The sequence below is a fragment of the Vidua macroura genome, chromosome 9 (genome assembly GCF_024509145.1).
Source record: "Vidua macroura isolate BioBank_ID:100142 chromosome 9, ASM2450914v1, whole genome shotgun sequence".
NCBI lineage: Eukaryota > Metazoa > Chordata > Aves > Passeriformes > Viduidae > Vidua > Vidua macroura.
In genome coordinates this window covers 21257207-21271751 of record NC_071579.1, presented here as the reverse complement: position 1 = coordinate 21271751, position 14545 = coordinate 21257207, and the positions used below count along the sequence as shown (strand labels likewise).

At 36.5% G+C, this 14545-nt stretch overlaps 1 protein-coding gene across 1 annotated transcript in view; it reads left to right on the top strand.

Annotated features, from left to right (window-relative positions):
- Window positions 1–14545, top strand: part of AK5 (adenylate kinase 5) — an 83056-nt gene that overhangs the window by 20636 nt on the left and 47875 nt on the right. The gene's annotated exons all lie outside the window — the stretch shown is intronic.

Below are 14545 nucleotides of genomic sequence, written 5' to 3'. Positions count from 1 at the left end.
TGAATTTCAAGATGAAAATCCCAGGAAATTATTACATTAGCTTCTCCAGAGAGTATGTGTTCCGGGTTAAGGATTTTGATTAACTCTGTTCTCAAGGATGAGAAGACTAAGATTCTCGCAAGCTTTTCTTTATTGTTGAGGAAGTGTGTATTTTGTGATGCTCCTATAGCCTTTACTAGTGCTCTTATGGAATGTGTTTTTATCTCTTCAGGAAATATGTGCCTTTGTGCATTAAGCATGTGGGGCATCTGGATAGAATTGCATCTCTGTGATGAGCCCTGTAAAACAGAAGATTTTGTTCTTATGGAGGTTTCATCTACTTTTTAACTCTGTTTCTTGAGAGTCCTGAGGGTAATTTAAATTGCAATATTCACCTTAGATATCCTATTTTCTTTTTGAAGAAAGCAAATGTTAAGATGGGAAGTGACAACATGGCATATGAAGATTAAATTATTACAGCACAAAGGAAGCAGCATATACAGAAAATATTCCACTTATTCATGCTATTTCCCTAGAGAAGGAGGAAGAAAGAAAGAAAATAGCATTCATCCGACTGCTAATAATGCTGAACCTGGAAGACACTGAAATACTATGCAGATGAGAGCAGTGTAAGAACTAGAACAGCATAAAATAGAATTACAGTTGCCTAATTCCCAGAGGAGTGAATCCTTGAGGCAAGGTCAGACAAGGTCAACATTGACTAGAAGGAAATAAAGAGATTTACATTTTTTTTCAATCCCTACCTGCACCTTGTCACTGATATTTAAAGCTGTAAATCTCAGACACTTCTAGCCAGCACCATGATTCTACTCAGGGGAGAGAAACAGGATCATTTGTCTTACAGAGTGTTATAATTTTAGAATCACAACTCATATTTTATACATCTGCTTAATAAATATGTTGTTCTTCATCAATAACAGACCAAAAGAGAAAAGAAAAATTCACTGAAATATAACTAAATATTATTAATAAGCAGGCATTATATATATATATATATATATATATAAAAATTATAATCTACTGATAGACACTTTATGAGCAAGAAATAAAAATCTAAATTCCCAAAGAAGATTAATTTTCATGCTTCAACAGTTATTTCATACTGCTTTTAACATACTTTGGTTAATAGAATTAAGAGCCAGTTCTTCATTTCAGCTTTTATTGGTTAGGTTCCTTAGGTGTAAGTCTTCCCCTTCACCTTTTTTTTTCACATGATCTGTGATAATTTGCTACAGTACCCAGGTTGTACTTGTTTGGTGCTCTGTATGCTTTATGTACTCAGTCTCTGCCTGATGTACCTGCTCTCACAGTCTGATCCTGGTTTCTGATTTTAAGGAAAGAAGTGAGGCCCTCACCTACGGTACTTCTAAGAAATAGGGAAGTACAACTCTGTCCTTTCTGAAAAACTCCCTCTTTGGAATAATGATATGTAAAGTTCATTATAATTAACAGAAGTAAATATGTGATATTTTCATGAACACACAGTCTGTGTTTAAAATTAATTTTAACAATCTGTCAGTAATCTAACAAATCAGAACCTGACTTAACTCAAATTTAAATTCAGAAAGTATTAAGACTATAATAACACAATATTGGACAGGGAGTATGCAAATATATGCATATGCTTCCATTTACTGTTTTGAGAACTTTTAGTAAATATTAAAACATTATATATTGTTTACCTAGACAATAGCTCCACACAAAACCACTGGTGGTGGTAGGGAGATATTAGTTTGATTAAGTTGTAAGAGGGAGAACATGTAGATACATAGGTGACCTCAAGTACTCTAATGTTTAGCAGAGAACTTCAGTTCTGGACACAGATTTCCAAATCTCCAGTTTATGTGGACTGAATTCCACTATAGATAATGGTGTAGTTCTTGGAGAGGAGATCACTGGATTACAAAAATCTTTTGGTCAACAGTTATTAAAGCCGCTCTCAGAGAGCTTAGCTGTTCTTTGTAGAACATATCCCTTGGTCTAGACAGAAAAAGTTTACAGAGCTCATCGTTGTAGCAGTAGAAGTTTCTCTGACTGGAGGCAGGATTTGGTCCAGTCTGCCTTATTGACAGTGAATCTACATAATCTTAGAGCTGCAGTGTCAACCTTGATACATTAATAAGTCTGTGTGCATTTAAGGGGAAAAAATAAGACTGGCTGTAGTGAGACAAAAATACTAAACATTAAAAGAAGACTCTGGTCCTTATTTAAACAGCCAGAACAAGACAGCATCCCGTGGCATCCATGAAATGTGGATTTCTCTGATATCCTCATTGTTCCACTTGTCCTTTTAGGGAATTTACCATGCTTATAAAAACATTAAAATGACATTCAGATTAGTCAGAGAAGTAAAGAGAACCCAGAAAAAGTAGCTGAAGCTGGAAATGGATTTCGAGCACAAATTTAGAAGTGAAACAGTTGCGGGTGAGGGAAGTTGCTGTCTGCCCTCATAAGCATCAAACAAGCCTAATGGCTGGCAACTGTCACAGAAAAATTCCCCATGGAGCTGTGTTATATAAATTTTTTCTCTTGTTTTGGTTAAAAAAGGAGTTTTGTTATAGAACTTGCACATTGACATGAGCTTTATCTAAAGGCTGTGACTTATCAAAATGCTGCTGAAGATATAGTTTATTTCTGAAGTTTCACTGTTATCATACAGCTGTCCAACTTGAGGTGCTGGTTTGGGCTTTTTATTTGTTTGCTTCTGAATACCGATTCCAAAAGACTTGCACTTACTCATTCTTCCTTTAATTTTGAGCCCGTCCCTAGAGAAATGTGGGTCCTGCAGTCTGTTGAGCAGCTCCCAAGGTCTACCCAAATCTCGCTGATAGCAAACTCTTACGAAAGGCTTCATAGGAACTCTCACCCTGCTTTCCATGTCCTAATGGCAGCCTCTGCCAGGCATGTCTCCCAAACCAGAATCCAGCTCAGAGAATCCTCTCCTCAGTGGAGGAACATGCATCTGGTTTGGCAGAGCACAGGATGAGTAGATGCCTTTGTTTTCTCGGTGTCAATATTTGTGCTCATCCATTCAGTTTTTGCATTAAACAATCGTTCAAAAGAAAATTTGAAAAATCCCACTCCTCCTTCCCTGACGTGATGCTAGGAATAGGGACTGTTAGCCACCACCTCCCCCGCGTGCTCTCACCTCCCTGCTGCAGGCTCAGAATCTCATTTACGTGCCATCTGATGCCTGGATCTTGCGTCCTCGGCTGCAAAATGATACAGACTTGGCAGGAATGGTCTCCCTCAAATGTAGCCTCATTGGTGTCTGAGCATGGCCTTTCTCCCCACAGGTCAGAGATGGGCATTTGAACCTTCTTTGTTTTCTAGAGGATACTGAGCTGAGATTTCCTATTAATTGGCCCAATGCCACCAAAATATTTTCAAATGCCTCTCAGTAGTTTTAAAAATACAGCAGCCATAAGCACAGTCTTTTAGGAACACTTTTGATGTGTTTTTAACATGACTGCTATGTAGGTTCTTCAAAGTACTTCTGGCTTCTTGGGCATGACCAAGTGGACATGCAAAGAGGAGCCCAGACAGTCTGGAGCAAACCTTCAGTGTTTTAAGACCTTTTCAAATCAAACAAGGAATGTAGGCAGCTGTTTGTGGGACCCTTGAGACCAGAGGTTTTGGCTGATATTCAGGAGTCCTCCTCTGTTTTACTGTATGGTAAATCTTTACCTGGCTCCTGAATGTATATGGTTATATAATAATTTTTAAATTTATGTAGGGGAAAATTTAGAGGTGGGATGGGAAATAATGACTATCACATTTTCATTTTTTGGTGATTCAAAGCAGTGAAAGATAAGTTGAAGCCTAAAACAAGTAACCAGAACTTTGCAGTCAAAATCACTGAAAATTAAAGTTTTCTGTGTCTCTCCTATATTTGGTAGCCCTTCTGCAGAAAAACTGGGCTAAGAGCAAGAACCTGGTACTGTTTCCTGTAAAACTGCTGAACTAGAGAAAGCTTACACATGTTCTAATCACTGCTAGGTTTTACACTGAGTCTCAACACTATTTATGTGTTACTGTTTTGTGAGATTTTGAAGAACATACAAAGAAGGTCCATAAATGAATTTTATCTAGAAATGAGTGTAAACAAACTGTTTGTAAATATATGCACATTTTATATGGGAATGATAGATGAGTAACTTGTGCATATATAGAAGCATGTGCACCATAAACACGTCCAAGTTTCAAAATATTTTCAGTCTCCCATTTTATGCTTTATGTCAACAAGTCTATCAGAAATACCAATGCCTGCCAGGGAATGACCAAGGATGGAAACTTGCCATCTGTGTACATTGAAGCATGCAGAGAAACCTTGAGGGTAGAAATTCTTTGCTGAGGTGAACAGTATCAGTGCAACTCTATGTTCTCTTCTAACTCTGGAAGTATGATAATTTAAACAGGAACAAGCTTTTTGAAACCTGCCCTGCCTTTTGTACATCCAGTGACTTGAATGAAGCAGACAACTTTGAAAAAAAAGAAATACACTTTGACCAGTCTGGCTATAGAATTAGGCAGTGATGAATGCATGGCCCAAGCTGATTTAGGAACTCCAGAAAGAGAGAGGGAATGCTGGTTTTGACAGTCATACTATCCCAGATTTTATCAATTTCTGGCACTGTGAAAGCTGAAACATGTTTAAAATTAACAGACCGTTTTTTTACAGATCTGAAACTAAAACTGAGATAAGTAATTAAGCCAAGTTATCATGCAAAGGAATGAACTGTAGGAGATGTTTAAAATAACGTGTCCTAAATATTCTTCAAGTTATTTTAAACAGTTCATCTTAAGGTAATTAAGCTGTGTCCTTTGGGTGAATAGCAGCTTCTAATTTCGTTCTTGTAGTTAAAGTGATGCTTAAAGAAGATTAATTTTTCTTATTTAGATGAGATTTATTAAGAAACTACATTGTAGAAAATATCTCTTCCCTGGGAAGACCTTTCATATTGAATCAGGAATATTTATCATCCATAAGCAAATTTTCCTGCCCTGAACCACAGCTGATTTTGTGAACATCCAACTGAAGAACTGCATTTCAGCCCTGTATTGCTGTAAAAAACCAATTTCTTTCCCAAGGTTTCATTAGTGATTTCCAGCTCTAATTGCCAGTGGATCTTCTCACTGGTGAAGCGTTCATAGTTGGTGACTTCATGATTTTATGGAAAAAGCACTTTGTTGTCATTTGGTGGAGAAAATTTGCGTATTAACTCATGAAAGTTACTACTTCAGTGGAATCAAGATGGTCTTTCAGCTCTCACAGTCCTATAAAAATGTTACTACATCTGATAGCTTGTGCTCTACAGTCTCAGTGTTTAACATCCTTCTTTTCTGAATCTATCACTGCTTATAGCATCTAAGTTGCTATCATTAGGTGTTGTTAGCTATTTCTATTTCCTTATGAAAATGGCAACTGAACGTTGTTTCTGTTATACTATTCTCACCTTTAATTCAAAGGGCAAAGTGAGACTAAGTGAACTGGCCTCTAGTAATCCAATCTAGTACCATTCTGGGATTATTTGAGCATTTGCTCCTGTTCCTTCTTTCCTGTAGATGTACCCTGAAAGAGAGGGGAGGCCTAAAATGTTCTTATTTTTTAATGTGTCATAAAGATACATGTATTCAGATTTGTGAATGCTCAGGTATTGTAATGATACCTGAAGCCATTTAAGTGTCAAAACTGTCAGCAGAAAGTCTGATCCTCTTAACATTATTGGCTTACTCTGATATTCTGGAGTCTTATTTAGGCTTAACAGGGTTAGATGCAGCTACAGTGTTAGTGGAAAACTGAGAAAGCTGAAAAGTTACTCATCCATTGTGTGACTCAGGGTACACACTGCACTAGACAGCACTGAAGTGAGAACTACAGCCTTCCCCTAGGGCATTTTCCCCATTGCAGAGTATCCTCTTGAGCATTTCTAATAGCTGTTTGGAAGACTTTTAAATTTTCTAATCCAGCTAAAGAATATCTACCAAGCAGTGCTTTGAAGAACTGTATGAAGTGCTTCCTAATTAGGAAAACACCAGTATTGTGTCAACTCAGCACTTCACTGAAGTAATATATCCTTGCTCTTTACTTCACTGATACTTACACATCAGAAAACAACTAATATGGCTATTTTGTGTTTCTTATAACTGTGGTACATCATTTAGTATTAGTAAAAACATCTTTGCACAGCATCACTTTTTACCATGTAGACATAACCTAAAATTCTTGGCAGAGATTCTCTTGTGAATCCTGTGTGGTTTGTCTTTGCTATAACTAGATATGCTTCTGTATCCTTCAGCTCAGTTATCATCTTTCCTACTTCGAGGGTTAACGTTTGTATCTTTCCCTCTTACATAGTACTGCAGTTTGTTTCATCAATGGATAGTGAATACAACTATCTGTTTACTTTGTTGTCACCATATCACATACTGCAATTCAGTAATCTACTTAAATAATAAAGCAGGAAAAGAAGCTTCACAAGACGTAACTATAACATTGAAGTCAAAATTATTGTCATTTTCTGTGAAGGAAGAACTGTTGTCCCCATTCTCAACTGTTCTTCCCTTTTTGTGCCAACAGCCAGTCATACCAGTCACGGTAAAAGAAATGAAGAATTAATGCACAAAATGTAGCATCTTTTCACTGTAATTTGCTACAATCAGTTATTTATATCTAGGATTGTTGATAAATATGCTACCTCTTGATCAGTTTTGTTAAAAATAAAATTGCTCAAACTACATTTTATTTAGGCAGATCTTAATATTTTTTCATTACGTACTCTACTGAATTTCTCCTCCTGTCTTTAATCAGAATGTCAAGTTGAAGCTCCACATTCAAGTTTTCAATACCAGTAGTTCCAAATTCTCTGCTCTGTATAGCATGCCAGGTCTTGTCTTTTCTTGTATTATACCATCCATTCTATTTTGGTAACACTATAGTTTTTCTAATGCCAAGGTCATCTCCCTCTCTTACCACTGCAAGATGCCAATTTGAAAATATACTTTCCTAGTTTCCTGCCATGTCCTGCTTTCTGGGCTTTTTTTGGTCTGCTTTACTGAAAAGAACAGACTTCTCTGTAAATGCAGAGTCCTTACTAAAAAGGAACCTAGAATGTGGGCAATACAGCTCTTAGTCAAGTTGCTTATTAAATGTGTTGGTCCCTAAGACACTGGAAAAAAATATCCAGTAATCCTCTTTTTATCTGCACCTTACTGCAAGAATTTCACCATATGGATTCTACATAAAAGAGGTTCACATAACCCCAAGGCAGGTAATTTCTGTTTCTTTTGCAAGAACATTCTCTCTGCTCTCTGTCAGGCTCTATGTCACCTCAGTCTGCTGTAATGGCCATTACAGGGTTTGTGGGTACTTTAGCTTTAATCTCTGACCCTGTTCATGGGGTGCAAGACACAAATGAGCTCAGTTCCAGTACTGTGAATAGAGGGTTTTCTTCATTTACGCATTTCATGTTCCTTCATATCTCTTGATCTTTAGAAAGAGGGCCAGGAGCCATGTGAATTCTGAAATGAGTTTGGTTTTAAGGACTATTCATTATATCCTTGAACTCTAGCCAGGAGACCACTCCTCAGAAAAATCAGTAAATTTAGTAGGGTGAGTGTAATAGAGAATAAGTTAAACAAATTTGGGTATTCTTTCATAGGTTAGGTCAGCACTTGGCGACAGAAACCATGTCAGTGTTTCTTGGAAAGATGCCTCTGCTGAAGCGCTGAGCTTAACAACCACTCCTGTCAGTGGGAACTTTTGAAAGAATTTATTTCATAGCTTCTTGTTAAGGCTGCACAACAGTTTGTTATAACCCCAATCTGATAACATACCTTGTAAATAGTAGTTATTCTTTAGGGTTAAAGGTTACAGTTGATTTTTTACATTGAGAAAACAAAACTGCAAAATTCCCTTTTTCCTCATGAATTGCACAAGCATGGGGACCTTTGCTGATTTTTTTTTTTTTAAAGTGCCTTGGAAAAAGATTTACTAGAAGATAACTCATATTTGCCATATGAAACAAGGCCTAAATCTAACCTTTTTTGAGTACACGATTTGGCTCGAGGATGAAAAAGGACAAATAAAAAAGTCTTAAGCAGAAAGAGAAGCTTGTGAGCATTTCTTCACTGGAGTATGGATGAGAACAAGCACATAAAGAGTGTCTCACCCTTCTCCAATGCCTGTTTCTGTGTGCACAGGAGTTGTGCTGCTCTGAGAGGAGGGTGTGCAGGGAACCTACTGGAAATGCAATACAGGGAAGTACCAAGGGTCTCATTACACGAGGCAGAAGAGTGTTGAGCTAAATTAACTGGCATGCAACAGCAAGTGCTTGCAGAGCCAGCAGCTAATGGGCTCTCTGCAGACTCCTGATTCCCACACTGGAGGGAGGAGGAGGCCAGCAACCTTCTCAGATCCACTGAAGGGCTTTTAAAGAAATGAAGGCTATTCTGGTCAGTGTAGAAGGGTCTGCAAGATCTTTTGTTTATGAAGTACTTGTATTTAGTCAATTCCCCATCTCCCATGGCATAATTTTAATAGAGAGTAAGCTTTACAAATAATTTGGATCTGCCTCCAAATTATTTTTCTTCTTTTTTAGTGGAGACTACTCTCAAAACGAATAGAATCAAATAAGAGATGACAGTTCTCTGGAACTTTGGACACTAACTTCCAAAAGCTTCTGGGAACTAGAACACTATAGTACAAACTATAGGAAATTTTCTTTCCTTTGTAGCAATAATGGCTGTATGAAACATAGTCGTCGTTTGAACTAAAGTTTTAGAAAACTAGTTTTAAGAATTAGCATATCTGAACTGTCTGAAAACTCTGCAAATCTTGTTGTTGGTTCTATAAATTATCACAAGTCCACTTTTAGATAGAATGAGTATTGATACTTCCTGCTTAACATTTATCATGCCTATTGGAGAGGATGGTAACCCTTAGAGTGAAAAAAATAATTTACCATTGATATAATACTCTGTAAGAGTTACAAGAGCTAATAAGATTTAGGATATGCAAAAGGAGAGAACTGGAATTGTATTAATGATTACTAATTAGGAGATTTTCGGTGGGAACCCATTTAACAATTTTTTTGTTAAAACATATTTTTACTGTCAGATTATCCAGGTAATTGTATTAAAAATTAAGGCAAAAAAAAGTTATAGAAAGAGAAAGGAATATTCAAAATATTTAGTTTTCTATCTCACTACAGCTTAAACCACGTGGGAGAAAAGGTACATAAAATCCCCCTAATGCCTTTCATATGCAAAAAAAATTGGGATGTATTCACACTGTCTTTTTTTCCACTTTAAGTAGTTTCACTGCAAAAGTAAACAAACCTTCATGTTCTTTAATGTCTTCTATTTAATTAGAAATGTAAACAGAAAGAAAGTGCAGTGGAAGATATCTTTAAGCCTTCATAAATAAAGGCTTAAAGATATCCAAGTAATCAAAACTAAACATCAAAAATCTTAATAATAAACTTGTTCTATCCCTACAAATTGCTTTTAGAACTTCCTACATTTGTTGAATAGATTAACATAAAAGACTAAGTTCCTGTTTTCCAAGGTCTGTTTGTGCCAGGATCCAGAGCCTATGCCATTCACTCTGGATCACATGAATAGTTTTAGTAATATTTTTATCAGTAGTAAAATTTTAATAATAAAGGCAGACATAAATCACACATTCGTTATCTTAAGGTAAATTAAAAACAACATATGGTTGCTAAATTTTCTAAATAGCTACTATTTCTAGTCACTGTTTGTGTCCCAGTCATTACTACAGCACTGGGGAAGGTTGACAGTCACAGATCTTCTGTGTACTTTTAGCTGGTTTCAATTACAAAGACAAACACTTAGAATGCATTTAATTTTGTTATCCGTCGTCCATGTTTTGCTGGGGTCCCAGCAGAAATTAATATCACTATGCAGCTGCAAGATTGAGCTTACTCTGCCAAAGCAATCAAGGGTTGAAACAGTCAGAACCACCCATACTAGCACTAGGCAGCAAATAGAAAGGTGGAAGCTTCACAGATACTTTTTTTACCAGGTCACATTGAAAACAGCCAAAGAACCTCAGTGTGAGGAAAAGCACCACGTGTCTCATCCAACAGAAAAACAGAGTAGTGGTGAAGGAGCTGCCGTGATGGAGAGCAGTAGCCAAAATTATATTAATACAGAGAAAACCCCCAGTCATTAAATGATTACTGTTCCGTAAATGTGAAGTGGTGGATTCTGGTGTAGAATATCAAAAGCTCTAATTTTCTGCATATATTGAAGGAAAAGTCAGTTGGAGCTGTTTTTATAGATAATGTCATATGAATACTCAATTTAGGGTGATAGCTTGCTTTTGCAATAAATTATTTATACTTTAACAACGTATTAATACTAATACAATGTATTAATATTAATACAATGTATTAGACCCCACGTGTTGGAGTTTCAGGCATTCTTTAAAGCACTTAGCTCAAACAAACAGCCAGAGGGAAAGTTGTGAAATTGTAATAAAAGAAAGCTTACAGAGGCTTAATTTTGATCTTTCTTGGGTCTTTTTTTTTCATCATTCTCCTGCAACACACATTATTGTCACATTGCATACATTTCTTTTCCACATCCCTATCCCTTCTCAGATTTAATTTTCATCGTGATTTTTCTGATTTGTGCTTTCCAGTTTTCTGACCAATACATTGGCCATTCTCTGTGCCAAGAAGTTTCTTGGACATTTATCACGCTTTTTATAATAATTAATTTTATTACTTAGGGCTTCCCTAAAATTATATTTCATTTAATAGCCTCTGGGAAGAAATATTGTCAAAAGCTTTAAAAAAGTTAAATAAATTATGTCAATCAGTTCCACTTCATCCACGTGTTTTATGATATTTAAAAAATGCTTTCAGCCTACATAATCATGTGGGATTTTGTCCTACATTTGTTTCCAAAAAATACATGCTAGATGCAAGAATGTCATATTCTGGGATGACTAAAGCAATCGTTTCTGTCAGTGTCTCCTTAGCTTGCCAGCTTTCATTTATAAATCAAGTAGTCTCCTTTTTGCTCTGAAACAACATGCTCCAATGATTTAGATGTCAAACCAGAACTTTCTGGTACAGAAGTTAAAATAGCAGTAGCTCACTTCTTGCTGCAGGAAACAAGCTCATATCCTTCCTGCAGCAGTACAATTGGAAGTTGGCTTTATGAGCCATCCTGAATGCAGACTGACATCTGCTGAATATTATCCTGTTTGATCCGAGTCCTGCTTCTAGAGATAAATCATGTATTTCATGAAAATTTAGTACTTTTTAGCTCAAGAAGACCAAGGGAGGGCTTATTATCAAGGATTCCAATACCATTTATGAAGTTTATTAATATAGAGACCACCAGTGAAAATGCTGCTTATCCTGGGTCAGAATTTAGTAAAATACACAGGAACTGTGTAACTGGGAAATAATTTTTTTTTTTGTCTTCCAAGGAAAGTATAGAAAAGCCAAAAATTTTCAAACGTTCCAGTTCTTACAGTATGAAATTCCATTTTAAAAAGCTACAACTATTGCAGATGAAATTATTTGTGTTGCTAGGGTCCTAGATGACTAAAAATGTCACATTATTTCTTGACTTAAGTGCAGATTTTGCATATGAAACACCCACATCATCCAATGTTTAAGCCTATGGTTTACCCTATACTTGTTCTTGCAGCTGAGTCATTAGTCCTCGTGCTTGAATAACTGGCTGAATTTGCAGCTGAAATTAACTCAGGACACATTTTTGTTAGGTTTCAGATGATAGCATTCTTCCTTAGAAAATTGTGATTACACATAGGCAAAAATTGTATTTTTGGTAATAATTTTTATGAAGTCATCTAATAGTAAAATACCAGACAACAATATTTTAGTACTTTGCTTTCAAAATCTCTTCCAAAATAACCAACAGGAGAAATGGTATTGATCTTGAAAGGGAAATATTTGGCTATATTTGGCAGCAGCATCAGTGTTTTCCTTTGAAATTAATTGCAAACTGTCAATAGAAGAACATAGTATTTATAGGAAGAAATGCCTTTTATTTCTGATTTTTTAAATTTTTATTTGTTTTCTTATTTGAATTACAGTTGTTGCTCATTGGACCTTTTGGGGAAGTCAGTGTCCTGTATATTTATTCAGGGTGCCTGTCTGTGATTTGTACATGCTGTGGGAGCTGATGCTAGAAAATTATTTGGTTTTGTTTTAAACGAAAGAGTGACAAAGGAGTTCTATAGGCAGGGGGAAATGTATATTTTTTTAAAAAAGCTTTAATCAGAAAAAGTCTCTCTGCACACAGGCATACTGGTTAATGTTATTTAGTTATAGGGCTCATTCTGCCTGAGAAGTGCTGTTGCAGTCAAAATTAGCAAAAAAAAAGGGTATTGAGGTTCACGTACTTGAACATATTGGTGATCAGAGCTGTTTCACTGAACTGGGTGCTCTGGGAATGTGAATATTCCAGTATTCATCTCATGGGGCACTGGAAGAAATAGGGAATTGTGCTGTAGAAACTGATCCTTAACTGGTTTATTTCCAAAGATTTCAACCTGAGGAACAAGGGCACATCCAAGCCTCATAGAAGCCTTCATAAATAAAGTCGAAAGAAAAACTACTGGAAAACAAGCATTATTATTGTGGAAAGAAAAACCAAAGGCATTTTGGGAAGAGCTGGGTAATTCTAGATCTTTTTGTAATGTCCCTGAGCTGTATAAAGCAAAGTGACAATTACAGCTTTTATTGACTGAGCTTCATGCCACTTGTTTGTACCTCTCTGCCCTTTGTCTACATTTCAAAATACTGAATTTTACATTAATGATTCATTGTTGCAGCATCACTGAGCTCTGGTAAATAAGAAAGGCCAGCTAAGGCACAGAGGGCTGTTAAAGCTGTGTGAGGATTTGCACAGCTTCGAGTCATACCTGACTCCCTGTAATCAGTAATGTCTTTCCCCTTCCTTTGGGGTTAGGTGCATTAAAGTAAAAAATCAAACCATTTATTCTAGACCCGGTGGAGGTATAGAGTAAGATGATTTCTCCCTCAGGCTGAATGTTTTCCTGGGTTTTACAGGAACAGAGTAAAAATTAATTCATGGAGCATCTCCTAACTCAGACCATAATTAAGTTTTCCATTCAAGCTCTTCAGAAGTGATCTGTCTGGATGCTCAACACCACTGTTCTGTTTCTTTGTAATGCCATTTGCCTCCTTAAAAGCAATTTCCTTTAAAAAGTAAATGCATAGTGAAAATAACTCCAACAGTGGAATGTATATTTTTTAAAATAAGGAAAAGTGTTTTTACTTCCAAGGTAGAAAAGATCTCTCTATGTTCATATACTAAAGCATTTCTTTGATTTCAATTAATCTTCAAAAATAATTAACATAGCTGACTTTGCTATAGAAGCTGCTGAACAGATGTAATACGTGTCAGGATGCAAGGTTTCAATGATTTCCAAAGTGAATATGCACACAGAGTTTATTTGCAGAGATGCTGGCTGTATTTATAGCTTGAAAAGTTCCTGCTAGAAGTAACTTATCTGAAAAGTCAGATAACCCAGAACAACCACATGCAAATCAGGTCCTTTTAAATGCTATGTGAAATAATGTATATGCTGCCTAATTTGGTTCTGATACCTGACGATTTCCAAGATAAATAGAATATTTATGGTAGGGGTCATGGTAGTATAGAGAAACGGCTGAAATATTTTGAATTGCTTATTACTGACTATGTTAAACTGACTTCAGGTTAACAGAGTCAGAGATACAAATATGGTGGAGGATGCCTACTGGAAGCTCAGAGTCCCTCTAAGGTATGGAGAACATGATGCAAAAATGATTGTGCTAATAAAAGAGCAATACATTTGCTTTCCACATAATAGTCACCAGCCTTCCTGATGAATATCCTTATTGGGAAAAAAAAAAAAGAAACCAACCAGTGCTCTTGAATATGTGCACAGGCAGAAAGGCTTTGCATCTTAGTGTTATGAAAAATGTATATACTCCAAACCCACTCTGTGGCACCATCAGCTTCCCTATTAAACAAGCAATTGCTTCATCCTCTCAAGTCCATTAATTTTCTGTTACCTTGCCACCAAATTATTGATTTCTCCCCTCATCCCCAATCACATCCAACTCTCCTTCAGTTTGTCTGCTTTCTGCTCTACAGGGGCCTGTAATTGCACCGTGACTTTCCCATCATCTCTTGCCACCACACTGCCCGAGGTGCTCATTATTATCAGCTGAAAACTGCTGTAAGTCAGGCTGTTGTTTAAATGATCACAGCATAAAGGACAGAAGTTTTCCCTCTGTCTACCTATCAAAAGCTATTACTCCACATAAATGTACAAAGACAGGCTATTACTTCAGCTACTGTTGTTTCTTCAGGTGAGAGTTACCATTTCCTTGCTGTTGCTCTGTTCAATATTCCAAGTATGGAAGCTGGCTTTCCAGTTTTACTGTGAAGGGAGGGAAACTGCCACAACACCTCCACACTTGTGTGCCGTGGCACTAAGTTGTTGAATTTAGCATGAAATAAGAGA